Raw genomic sequence first — 14,856 nt, 5'->3', positions numbered from 1 at the left:
AACTTTGAAAGCAAAGGTAAACTGGATAATTGACGCAACAAACGTCGATCAAGTTAGCATTCGTTTTCAACGAATAGATGATGAACATTCCCCAGGCTACGCGTATGAAGACGTTAAAATACACAAAAAAAGGGAAACCTTTCAGACCATTATTATTAATCAAATCTCAAAAACAGCTCACCAGCTAGATAAGTTTTTTTTTTTTTTACCTCCGTATGTCTATCTAATTCAGTTTTCAATCACCAAAGGAGTTAACCAGGACATATTATAAAACAAATCATCTACCTGCATTTTATCGTCATTGGATATCGAGCCATTATTCATAAAACCATCGAAATTATCTTTAGTGAAGTATATCTTAGCGGAAAAAAATGAAATATTATTAACAGACCTACGAGACAAAACGCTAATGTAAAGTTCTCGGTAACAACTAATCATAACTATAGCAGCATAAAACTAAGCACCAGATTGCATGAAAAAACTAGGAGTCCTAAAAAAAATTATAAAACTTATTAATAAAAAGAAAGTAAGAATAGAGAGACTATGAAAGAGGATTCGTCCACCACTAGAGCAAATGTGAGGCGGCGTGGCAGTACTTAGAGTCGAATTTCCCTTAATAAAGTGTTTTGAATTTTGGGTATGACCGCCCGACCTCCTAAATGAGACGGCTAACGGCACTGGGTGGTATAGACATAAATATCGCAGGAGGCCAGATGCCGCAGCAATCTCTGAAAATTGGATACATTTTGGGTCGGAGGTCTTGCAATACATCCGAATTTATGGCCAATTGCATGAATCAGAATGCTAGGGTTTTGGGGGAGGCTGTCACATACGCGTGCCGACGTACACGCTCACACCCACACAAGTACTCACACAGAAATACAGACACAATGTAGTTCGGGATTGATGGACAAGGATTGAAAAGTTTTTCCTCATCCGTACCCTCAGGGAAGAGAGGAAGACGACGAGGAAAACGAGTCAGGAGACAGGTATGGTGAAAGGGTTAAATGCTTCCCTACATTTGTACCCCGAGGAGAAAATAGACCATAGATAGGGAAAAACAGGCAATAGTTGATTCTAGGCCACCAACATATCGCCAAACATATTTCCTATTCTGCTATACCCTTAATTTGGAGAGCAAGGACACGTAATTGGAAAGCGAGACAAAAGAAAAAACAGACTATGATATATATATATATATATATATATATATATATATATATATATATATATATATATATATATATATATATATATATATATATATAGTTCCCTCTCTCCATCGTGAATTCATGAGTAAGTAATGAGTACGAGGGATATTGATTATTTAGTGTGAAAAGTATCGTATATTATCAATCTGCAAGAAATAACGAAAATAAAAAAGATATATTCTAAAGTAAATGGTACCACAATACAATTTAACGTTAGCGTATCGTTGCACGATTATACCTAGCAAGTCAGTAATAGTAGCAATCTTTCCCTATCCGTTTATTTTTTCTTTTGTAATCAATCTCGTCAATTCTATGAAATTTTATGAATATTTTGCGTTAATTCTCAATACCCATTGGAATTCCAGCATACCGTTCTTTAACTAATTGTAATAAATGTAATTAGACTCAACAATTTAAATGTGACTTTACAAAGCAAAATATAAATATAATTCCTAATTGAAGGTTACATCCACTTAAGCTTTGCATATATCGGGAAACACGGGTGCTGCGAGTCATAGTCAGGACTTAACTAAATAGCTAGTACCATAGAGCCAGGTTAAGCTAACAAAATAGGAACAAGATAATGGTACGGCATTTTAATTTCTCAACAACAGAATTCGCTATCACATTTGAAAATAAAAGGGCGGGGCTAATAAAAGCAAGTGCAAAGTGACAAACATGTGAACAGTATCACATTGTTTCAAGCTGCTTGTTTGAAATTGGGCAATGCTTTTAAGACTTTTTTGGCGGGAATCGTCTCATATTTCAGCCATATTTACATCCTCCTCAGTTTATCGATAGTTACCGTGCAGTGTAGACAAGAGGTGGTGGAGTGGAGTTTAATCCATGTTCTTTATAAAAACTTTACTATTCAACACTTACTGAATGGTTGCCATGTGTACAAAAAGTCAAATACAATCGACTTACATATTCAAGGTGAGTGGGAAATATAATATAATTTATTATTAAAAGTTTAAGTGGTATAGGATATATAAGTAAGAATTAAAGGGGTGGTGGAGCAAAGTCCACCGTTGGGAAAAGAGGAGCTGCTATTTAAAATATTTCAGTAGCTTTTACAACTTTTTCTATCACGGACGGGTCAAGTAGGCCGGGCAGGACAAATAGGCCCATGGTAGCCCACAATAAGTTATTCATTAGTTGCCTTTCCTTCCTGAAAGCCTTATGTGAGTTACATGGACGACTTTATGCAGTTTCAGGTTTTGTTTACACACAGCGCTCATACAGTCACTCTTTCCTCTTTAATTGTGCCGAGGTAACTTCTAGTTCTTATCGCTTGAAGCAGTTTCTTCCAAACACAACATAGGATGATTATCTAGGTTCCCCAGAACCCCCCACCCCCACCCCATAATGAAAGCAGATTTTGGATACCCTGTGCTTACTCATCGCGCACCGAATTCCAAAATAGGTTAAGACTTACTACTAATAACGAGTTGTAAGATTTTGAATACACGTCTTTAATACATACCTGTTGCTTATGTATGAAGTGTAGTCATTTGTTCTACTGCAATTAGAGCCTCCTTTTTGCAATGAGGTACTAGGACAATCTTTTAATTAATCCTTATCGAGCGTTGTTCGAACTTGTGAAATAGAATGGTCGCCATCTTGAAGGTTAAAATCATTCGCATAACGGCCACTTATGGCTCTGACATTTGGTCCGAAATTTCAACGAACAAATCCCATATTTTGGGAGACGATCTGTACCATAACAGGTTACAGAAATGTTTATTTATGTATCAATTCTAACACTGTATTAACAAAACAAGAGGTTCCGCTGAACTAGTGTGACTGTCACCTGGCTAGGACGTCGTTAACTACGTACGAAAGACGAAACGACGATAGATGCTCGCGTGGTTACTAGTCAGAGGCTACACCAAACACCATGACATCCACTAAAAAGAAAAAAAGAATATTCTTAAACAATGTGTATACTTTCATGTATTATATCTATAATAACTTAATTATCGGATCGTTAACTGGTTGCTTTTGAATTATAAGAGAAAATATCTCTGTAATGAAGTAGTCATCTAGTCGAAGCTCGTCAAATGAAGACTTATTGCATATTGGAAGATTAGGGTTTTTCATCATAATTTTTTGGTTCAAAGTTTATCAATTTTGCTAATATTTATATATGAAAGACTGGTTTAAGACTATAAGAAGAAGCATGTTTTACAAGCCCGATAAACTTTTAAGCATGCTGGAAACTAGGTGATAGCTCGTATCAATCTTTAGAGTTAGAACCACGGTTAAGCTAGACCGTGGTTAGAATATCCCAAGAGGCACAATAGCATTATTATTATTATTATTATTATTGTTGTTGTTGTTGTTGTTGTTGTTGTTGTTATTATTATCATTACTGCTGGTACAGATGTCGCTGTTATAAACCAATTTACTTAGATTGTTACTTTTGTTTGTCTGAAATACAGTTTTCCCGTTATATAATGCTGCGTGTCAGCTCTTGTGCATGTGTATGCAATTATCTTTGTAAATTTCTTAAACGTAATATATATATATATATATATATATATATATATATATATATATATATATATATATATATATATAACCTCTACACACATACACGCACGCATATATATAATCATTTGAAGAAAAATTAAAAGCTTGTTGAAATTAGTGTTTTTTATTTATGTTGTCAGCATACGATGAGTACGATTGTAGCTCCAATCAAGTTTTCCTCTTTTTTTTTTTTCATTTCAAAGCCTGACACATTTTATTTCCATCGCTTTTTACTCTTGTTCGTCTTATTCATATATACATATGAATAGTTTTTTTTTTCATACTAAGCTATTTCTCGTAATGGGGTTCACTTAGAGAAGAACAAAATTCACAGGCACATTAATCTTTCAACTATCTAGTCGTGGATGACATCCCCCTGTGTAGCATAGACCTACGTCCACAGTGTTAATTGTTTCATTCACACATTGCACCTTTTAGCATTTTCTTACACACACTCTAGCTCTTCCTCAATATCAACGTCTTTCTTTTCTTGGCCTTCTATTCTATCTCCTATCTCATCTGGTTATTTTACATACATATACAATAACCCATTGTCGGCCATTGTTTTCACTAGACCTAACCAAAGCAAAATACCTATTCTACCCCTTTTTACCTAGACTGTGTTTACCTCGTGTTCACGCTTAACCTAACAAACAATTTATTTTTTTATTTTATTTGGATTTCAGCAGTTTTTCTTTGATTTTTACATCACTACTTAACAATATATTTGCTCCCAGGTAATTAAACAAATCCACCACTTATATTTTTCCATCGATTATTATTAATCTGCAAGAAATAACGAAGTAAAAACAAAATATATTCTGAAGGAAATGGTACCACATTACAATTTAACATTAGTGTAACTTTGAACGATTATAGCTAACAGGCTAGTAGTAGTAGCATTTTTTTTGCCTATCCGGGTTTTTTTTTTGTGATCAATTCCTTTAATTCTATGAATCGTTTATGAAAAATTTGCGTTAATTCTCAATACCAATTGGAATTCCAGGCTTATAAGAATTTTTTAGCGGGACTCCTTTCATTTTTCAGTCATATTTTACATCCCTCTCAGTTTATCGACAGTTACTGTGTGGTGCAGACAACAGGTGGCGAAGTGGTTCAATTTATGTATGTTATTTATAAAAACTTTAATACTCAACATTTACTGAATGGCTGCCATGTGTGCAAACAGTTGAATACAATCGATTTAGAAAGTATTCAAGGTAAGTGGGAAATATAATGTATTATTCAAATTGTAAGTGGTATAAGATATATAAGCTGGAATTGGAGGGGGAAGAGGAGCAAAGCCAACCGTTGGGAAAAGAGGAACTGCTATTCAAAATATTTTAGTAGCTCTTACAACCGTTTTTCTATCACGGACGGGAGAACTAGCCAAGTTATTAATTTTAGTTGCACTTCCATTCGGAAAGCATTACGTTAGTTACATAGATGACTTTATGCAGTTTCAGGTTTTGTTTGCACAAAACGCTCTTACGAAGTTACTCTTTCCTCTTCCATTGTGCTGAGGTAACTTCTACTCCGTATCTCTTGGAAATATTTCCTTAAAACGTACCCTAGGATGGTTATCTGGGTTCCCGAGAAACCTCCCCCCCCCCTTCCCATGATCAAAGCAGATTTTGGATACCCTGCCCTTGCTTATCGCCCGCCGAATTCCACAATAGGACTAACTCTACTAATAACGAGTTGGAATATTTTTAATACACATCTTATATACATACCTGTTGCTTATTAATGAAGTGTAGTTAAATGTCCTACTGCAATTAGATCCTTCCTTTCACAATGAAGTGCCAATACAATCTTTTAATTATTCCTTATCGAGCGTTGTTCGAACTTGTGAAATAGAATGGTCGCCATCTTGAAGGTTAAAATCACTCGCATAATGGCCACTTGCGGCTGTAATTAGTACAAAATTTCAACGAACAAATCTTATATTCTGGGAGACGATCTGTTCCATGACAGGATACTGAAATGTTTTATTTATGTATCAATTCTGACACTGTATTAACAAAACAAGAGGTTCCGATGAACTAGTGCATGACTGTCACTTGCCTTGGACGTCGTTAACTCCATAGGAAACGGTCACGATAGATGCTCGCGTGGTCACTGGTCAGAGGCTACGATAAACACCAACGCATCCACTAAAAATAAAACTTATTCTTATACAGTTTGTATTCTATCATGTATTATATCTGTAAAGACATTAATTAACGGATGGTTGATTGTTTTTAAGAGAAAATGACTTAGTAATATAGTAGTCGTCCAGTCGAAGCTTGTCAAATGAAAACTTACAGCTAGACATATTGCAAGATTAAAATTTCTCATCATAATTTTTTGGTTAAAAGTTTCTCAGTTTTGCTAATGTTCATATATAAAAGACAAATTTAAGATTATAAGAACTAACTTATTTTATAAGGCCGAAAAACTTTTAAGCATGCTAGAAACCAGATGAATAGATGGCTCTTATCAATCTTAGACTTGAAACATACGGAGAGGCACGGACGTATTTCTTACAATATTATTATTATTATTATTATTATTATTGCTGGTACAGATGTCGCTGTTATATACCAATTTACTTAGGTGGTTACTTTTGTTTGTTTGAAATACAGTTTTTATGTTATAAAATGCTCCGTATCAGCGCGTATGTCCGTGTATGTAATTATCTTGCAGTAGTAAATTTCCTTAAATCAGTTTTCAAAGCATCTCTAAAATATTGCAAATATTTTCCTTTTTCATATAACCATACAAAATCATTTTTAAAACAATTCAACGTATTTTTAGCTGAACCTTCGAGTGTATATATACATATATATATATATATATATATATATATATATATATATATATATATATATATTATTAAATGCTAAGGTACAATCCTAACTGGAAAAGCAGGATGCTATAAGCCCAGGGGCCCCAACAGGGAAAATAGCCCATTGAGGAAAGGAAACAAGGAAAAATGAAATATTTTAAGAACAGTAAAAAATTGAAATGAATATTTCCTATATAACTATAAAAACTTTAACAAAACAAGAGGAAGAGAAACTAGATATTACAGTGGGCCCGAGTGTACCCTCAAGGATACATATTGGGCATATATATATATATATATATATATATATATATATATATATATATATATATATACATATATATATATATATATATATATATATATATATATATATATATATATATATATATATATATAATCACTTGAAGAAAAGTTGAAAGCCTATTAGAAGCAGTATTTTGCTTTTATTTACGTTATCAGCCTACAATGAGTAGGCCTATGATTGTAGCTCCAATCAAGTTTTCATCTTTCCTTTTTTATTTCAAAGCTTGACACATTTTATTTTCATCCCACGTTTACTCTTGTTAGTCCTACTCATAAATTCTTATATACTTATATGAATAGTTTTTTTTTTCTTTTTTTTTCTTGTTTTGTTTTTACCAAGCAATTTCTCGTATTTTTTTCTTCCATTGTTTACACATACAATACACCGAATAGTCTGGCCTATTCTATACAAATTCTCCTCTGTCCTCATACACATAACAACACTGAGATTACCAAACAATTCTCTCTCAAAGGGTTAACTGCTGCATTGTGATAGTTCAGTGGCTGCTTTCCACTTGGTAAGGGTAGAAATACTTTAGCACCCGTTGAGATGCTATCGCTAGAAAGTTATGAGGTCCTTTGACTGGCCAGACAGTACTACAATGGATCCTTCTCTTTGGTTACGGTTCACTTTCCATTTGCCTACACATACACCGAATAGTCTGGCCTATTTTTTACAGATTTTCCTCTGTCCTCATACACCTGGCAACACTGAGATTGCCAAACAATTCTTCTTCACCCAAGGGGTTAACTGCTTCACTGTAATTGTCAGTGGCTTAGCTATGGTAAGCAGCTCTTCAAGGAGAAGGACACTCCAAAATCAAACCATTTTTCTCTAATCTTGGGTTGTGCCATAGCCTCTGTACCATTGTCTTCCACTTTCTTGGAGTAGAGCTCCCTTGCTTTAGGGTACACTCGGGCACACTATTCTATCTTATTTCTCTTCCTTTTGTTTTGTTAAATTTTTTTAGTTTATAAAAAAAAATATTTTAATGTCACTGTTCTTAAAATACTTTAGTTTTCCTGTTTTCCTTTCTTCAGTGGGCTATTTTCCCTGTTCGGGCCCCTGGGCTTATAGCATCCAGCTTTTCCAACTAGAGTTGCAGCTTAGCAACTACTACTACTACTACTTCTACTGATAATAATGATAATAATAATAATAATAATAATAATTATCATATTTAATGAAAAATGAGTAATGAATGATAATGATGGAGGTCACTTACAGAAGAACAAAATTCTGAGGCATATACAGTAGTCTTTCAATTATCGAGTCCAGGATAAACTTACTTCCAGTGTTATTTGATTCATTTACACAGTGCACATTTTATCGCTTTCTTGGCCTTCTTTTTTAGCTTCTATCTCAGCTCAATTATACATTTTCCAATAACCTATTGTCAGCCATTGTTTCCACTAGACCTAACCGCAGCAAAATACTTATTCTAGCGTTTTTTACCTCTGCTGTGTTAACCACATGTTCACACTTAACATACACAATGTTTTTCGCCTGAGTTTCAACAGTTTTCATTGATTTTAACATCAGCACTTCACATTGTATTCGCTCCCGGATAATTAAACAAATCCACCACTTTAATTTTTTCCATCATCCATCCTAACATTACTTCATCTTCATTTCAATTTGATCTTATTTCTCTCATTTTATTCCTGACTATCATATCAATCTAGTGTGACTGCAATAGTTCTTTCTAAATGATCTCCTTTCTTTCTGCTATAAACATTTTACGTTCTCACCCAACAACTTGCTACTTTTCTACCTTCTGCCTGGCCTCCCATATCCTCTATGAAAATTACAGATGGTTCATTTTTATAAACATTTGATGTTTTAAATTTGATGATTTTTCAAGCTATTGTTCTCTGAAGTTTCATTAATTTTTTAAAGGAGGGTTATATAGAACATTTTAGTCATACTATCCCCATAACCACGCCATGGAATTGCATAAACTCTCAATGCCACCACGCCAACACACTCGGTCTTACCCATACAATTCTCAAACTAACTAAGTTGTATTTTTTCACCCATCCACTGTATCGTCCTAACACAAATTTTAAGGGTTGTTGTGACCTATTGGTAACGTCTCTGCCTGATGATCGCCAAACTGAGGTTCGAGTTCCTCTCAAACTTGTTAGTTCCTTTATAGACTGCAACCTCACCATCCTTGTGAGATAAGGATGGGGTGTTTGGGAGAGCCTATAGGTCTATTGCGTGGCGTTCCCTGGTCTTAGCTTGGGTGGAGAGGGGCTTGATCGCTGATAGTATGGTCAGTCTCGAGTCTAGGAGATTGTCCTGCTTGCTTAGCGATGCCACTGTCCCTTGCCTCTTCCTTCCAGGCTAGGGGTCATGTGACCTTGTTTTATTACATATACAATGTTTTTTTGTAGTTTTCATACAATCTTGACCTGCTCATTCAGAATCTAATGAGTGCCACCTTGAAAATATTGAGGGTTTTTAGAAAAAAATAAAAAATCCAAGATGGCCGCCAGAAATGATTAAATAATTTTTTTTTTATTTTTTCTTCTGCACAGCAACACAATATTATTGGAAAATTAAAGTTTGTTTTGATAAAAGATCATGTTAATAGTGTATGTCTATTTTTTGGGGTCCAATCTAGGTAAAAATTTGCTGAAATGTAATATCCAATATGGCTGCCAAAGAAGTACAAATTATAATTTTTACGTTCTAATGTCTGCAAACTCCACATTAGTCATACAAATGATTTTGGTCTGATAAAAAAGTATGTCAATAATTGTTTTAAGTTCTTCTATACTTGCAAAGAACACTTAAACATAAAATCCAAGATAGCTGCCATAAATACCCAAGATAATGTTGTATGTTGTATAATGTATGTTTTCTTCTGTACATCAAGTAAACATAATTCACACATTAAACTGAGTCTAGGGTGGCTAAAAGAACCTTGACAGAACCTTGAATACTGTTTATTCATCACCAGTGTCTGCATCATCTTCACTGTGTTCATCTTCTTCCATTCTCACGGAATTCTCGCAGGATTGTTCACCCCGGCATTTACAGAATTCAGTGCATGCTATGCTGAACTTATTGCAGCTACAAAGTGCTGATTTGCAGCCAGTCTTGCAACCACAGCTGATGAGATTCATTATCTGATTAGGGACAACTGCCTGGCCTTCACTCAGGTAAACAGGTATGAGCACAGATGACTTCTTCTTCCAGCCAAACTCTTTTGGGTCGGGTCCAGGTTTGGAGGTGTTGACAAGCCCACAGTCTTCCATAGGATTGTCCGATAGTGGGCACGTTCATAATGGGGCCTAAATGAAGCTGCTATTGGAGGTAAACTGCTAAGTTTTGGAGGTACATGTCTCTTGCCTTCAATCTTCCTAGTGAATTTGGTTGCACGCATCAAGTTCAATGATTCTCCGAACTTCTGCCCATACAGTGTAGCTACAAATTTAAAACATGACTCGGTGACCTCATCAAGAGATAAATATGTATTGCCCAACATGAGAGAGTCAGCACATGTTTCCAGTTTTTTCAAGACTGTTGTCTTCCCAATGCCAGAAAAAGCTGAGACTGAATCACATCCAGTCAGTGCATAGGCTCCAAGAAGTTTGGGCATGATCTTAGTATGTTTTTTGACAACTTCATTAATGTCAATGATGGCACGATTTCTTGAACATGACTCCATGATAAGTTTAGTTGTTTCTGGCATGTTGTTGGTACATGCATGAAGATGATAGGCAAGAATAACAAGAACATCTTTGTCATCGGAAACCACCTTGATCGGTGAGTGTCCTGCGACAGCTTCTTTAATCATGTGGTATGCCATCAGAACTTCAGCTTTCTTATGTGTCACGGCTGTTTCAATAACACCAGTGCCCACATCTACTGGATGGTCATCAGGACCTGTCACGACAACTCTCTTTCCTTCAGGAACTTCCTTTGACAGTAGTTCATCCACAATCAACTTAATGATCTGTTCCTTGTTTGCAGTGACGTTTAATGTGAGATTCTGCTTAGGTAGAGGAAAGTCACCTGTAAGTCTTAATACACGACTGACGCCCTTTGCATGTGTTGAACAACAGCTATATTTTATACTGTTTTCATAGTATCTGTCAAATACAACATGTAATACTTCTGCAGTGCTCACATGAAGCCAAATGCTAGCTACCGCAGCATTGACAAATGCAGACACCTTTGCGGGTGAAGAAGGCCATGGAACTGTCCACAGAATGGCACATCCATCCAGAATGACAACTTGTGAGACTTGCCTATTCCTTTGACCACATTCTACTTTTATCTTTGATTTTAACAATGACTTGGAAGTTGATCTCATCTCACCATTCTTGTCAAAGTAGATGGATACGGAGCCAGTTCATAGGAGAGGAGGGTTCCAGTAGAAATAGTCTCCCTTGATGATGCCATAATTCCAATCACTCGGGCATATATCAATTCATTATTCACATTCTCAGCTGCTGTATCATGAACTCTCTTCTTTATCACCACTGTCATTGGATAAATTTTCTTGCTTAGTTTCTCATGGAAACCCCTTGGCCTTTGTCCCTCATACTCCTACCACTGATCAGTGCCAATTTTGACAGCTTCATCCACATTAACCATTTTGTCATCTACAAATTGGCCAGAGAAGATATATAGATACAGATACACAATACACATTATGTGTGCTGATAATACATGACCTTACCACTGAAAATAATGTAATTATGCTTACCTTACAAATCTCTCTTTTTTTTCAATTGTTTTTCAAGAACAATGACACTGCATGTTCCATCAGATTATCTCTTGGAGATGTAGCTGGTCAGTAATATGACACTGTACTCTTGTACACAGCAATACAATGGATATTCTGCTTTGTTTTGGGGTATCAGTTACCCAGTGCCCCGAATACACTAAAACAATAATGTCCCTGCCTGCCTCCTTTTATCACAGTGCTCTAACAGTCACCTCTATACCAGTTACCTGACTATAGTACCAACTTACCTGTACAATGAAAATAACCAATTAACACATTACAATTAACAAAGAATCAATTTTTATTAATTAATAAAAGTTAAGGTATCCGTATAAATATATTAATAAGTACTAATTATATATAATTAATTCATTTGTGTTTAATTAGCAACCTTAATTTTTATTTTTAGGGACTGTGATACATTTTGTGGCATGTTTCTGTGTTTTATGTACTGTATGATACAATACAATAAAACACTTATTATTATATAACTTTATGGTGGGCATCTTGGAATTCATCGTCTGCACGAAAAGCGTCAAGGTTTCAAAACTAGCACTCGATGGATTTGGAATTTGCACCTAAATATTGACCAGAAACAACAAAAAAACATTGTATATGTCAAAAAAAACAAGTTTGCACCACTCTTATCATTAGCCATAGCTCGGACTATGAGCGGCCTTTAAACCTTTAAAAACTCTTAAGTGGTACCTTCACAAAGTGCCAATCCTACTAGTTTCCTCTTCTGGAAGAAAATCAGCTATCATAAACTTGTTCTCATCTCCATCACAACAATATACATTCAAAATCCCTCCTTAGTATCTTAATTTTAAGGTAAATTTTGTAATGCAATACAGGATATAGAGATTCCATCATCATTTGCTTTCACTGGTATTCCATAGGAATGAAATTTTGATTGTCATTGGCTTCAAGAGAGGAAGATCTGTGCCTTGTAACACGAATCTTTAGAAATCTGAGCCATTGGCACTTCCCGAGGCAGCAAAGTTCAACTTGTACCGCTTATTACTTTCACGATAGTAGTTAATCATAATCTCTCTCTCTCTCTCTCTCTCTCTCTCTCTCTCTCTCTCTCTCTCTCTCTCTCTCTCTCTCTGTGTTTATGTGTGCGTGGTGCGCGCTGTTATTTTAATTTTCATACAAACATTATATCGAAAGCTTCGTTAGGCACGAAAGATCCCCAGAAATTTCCTGATTAGGCTGTTGGTGACTTTGTTTACCTAGAAGTCCATTGATTTATCACGAACCGGAATGATTCTCTGACATGGTGGATTCAAACGTAAAATCTGACTGAGAATTCAAATGAAATACGATCATTCACAACGTAAGTTTGAGTTACAATGAAATGAGACTTCGATCTGTTGGCTACAGTTAAGGAATGAAATTTAAATACGGAAATTGTAGCCTAATCATACTAACAATACCTAATCAGAATATTGCATGTTTGTTGGATGATTAATTTCGTAGGTGGGATGATAACATAACGACAAATTTTTAACCTTGTAATCGATGATTTTCTGTGGTCCATAATGTTTACACACGATATCCACGCATAAATAAACTGAAGACATCGGAATCCGAATGTCATCTCTATATATAGATTTACACTTGTGTGGATTTTCTCTCTGCGAGAACAGATTAACTTAATGGTCGAGAAAATACTAATTATGGTAGCATAAATCTTTCGGACGAATTAATCTTACCTTCGAATTTTCATTCTCATCTTCTTTTATTCATTTTGAGTGTGTATGTGAAATCTTCCATTAACATCATTGCATTTCTAAGGAAAAAGATAGAAATTACACATTTATTGCGTCGGTACGTGATTGGGTACACGCAGTCATCGTACAGCGATCTAATTTTTTTGGTAATACTGATTTACCGGATGTTATCAAGTAAGTTATTAACTCACATCTTCAACTCCTCTTCCTGTTATCACTCGGCATGATACAGTCACGTTTCGCCCAAAGTTTATCGAGTGAAAAGAGACTTTAAGTGCGAGTTTTATCGCAGGTGTTATTCCCTTTTGATAATTATGAAATTATTTTTTTCATTGTCAGGGATTGGTTACTGTTAACGTTATTATTCTACTAATAAAATAAAGGTGTTTTTTGTAAAAAAAAAAAAAAAAAGAAAAAAAAAGAAAAAAAAACAGTATTTTTTTTTCTTAATATACACTTTCCATAAGTCTTAGTGGTTCTTAACCACTATCATGAGGATTAAAGTAAGAAAAAGTTTCAGTAGAAAAAAAGAGACTACTTTCATTATATAAAAATCCTAATGAAATGTGATAATACTTCTGTAATAAAAGCAGACGGTTCCATAATATAAAAGAAAAATATCACTATTTGATGAAAAGGTAATGTCAGTCGGCCGCTGTAGTGACATAGGTGGTTATTATTTTGTAACTGAGTATTATAGTTATATGCTCAGTTTTCAAGATTCCTATATTTGTTCAAAGATAAAATCTGGGGATGAATGAGAGTACCAAATCAATAACGATGAAATTCGAATTTGAAAATTTTCAAGAATTACGTGGCGATGGCAGTAGCCACTTCTCATGCAAGGTATTAATCTTGGTAGTAAGTGTAATTGCAATTTATCTATTGTTTTTAATTATTATGTAGGTAATGTAATTGCTTTTAATTGTTTTTTCATAATTATGTATGTAATTCTAATTAATATATTGTTTTTAACTTTTATGTTGGTAATTGTAATTACAATCAATCTATTGTTTTTAATTATTATGTAGGTAATGGTAATTGCAATTAATCTATTTTTCTTAATAATTATGTTGGTAATTGCAGTTACGCAAAATTTAATTCATGAACATTCGATGATAAAAGGTCTCAAAAATCTCTCCGGTTATTAATTCGGTCACGTTCGTTTTGGGCTTTTAAGTGTGTGGGGAGCTGTTCATTATCGCAGCATATCTACTGCACGTGATAAGGAACCCAGCTGTCGTTAACTGATACGTCGGTGACATTACCAATACACATGGAATCGACGTACTATAGAAAGAAAATCCTTTGAATCTCGATGTTGTATTGACATGTTTTGTTGCCAGAGAGAAAAGTTGTTTCTTGTAGAGAAAGTTTTGTTAACGTTTTTTTTTTTTCATATGAATGTTGCATTGGGAATTATCCAAGAATTTCTATTTAAAACTACTCGCTTATAATCTCAATGCTATGTATATTGATAATTTAAAATCTAA

At 34.7% G+C, this 14,856-nt stretch overlaps 1 long non-coding RNA gene across 1 annotated transcript in view; it reads left to right on the top strand.

Annotated features, from left to right (window-relative positions):
• Window positions 1-4,828: 4,828 nt before the first annotated feature.
• LOC137642674 (uncharacterized) overlaps window positions 4,829-14,856 on the top strand; it is a 133,893-nt gene continuing 123,865 nt past the window's right edge. Inside the window, exon 1 of the long non-coding RNA XR_011044840.1 lies at window positions 4,829-4,966. This is a non-coding gene — a long non-coding RNA (uncharacterized lncRNA). The remainder of the gene's footprint in view (window positions 4,967-14,856) is intronic.

This window comes from Palaemon carinicauda, chromosome 1, assembly GCF_036898095.1.
Source record: "Palaemon carinicauda isolate YSFRI2023 chromosome 1, ASM3689809v2, whole genome shotgun sequence".
In the NCBI taxonomy this organism is placed as follows: Eukaryota; Metazoa; Arthropoda; class Malacostraca; order Decapoda; family Palaemonidae; genus Palaemon; species Palaemon carinicauda.
The sequence above is the reverse complement of the archived record's forward strand: the minus strand, read 5'-3'. Positions and strand labels throughout refer to the sequence as shown.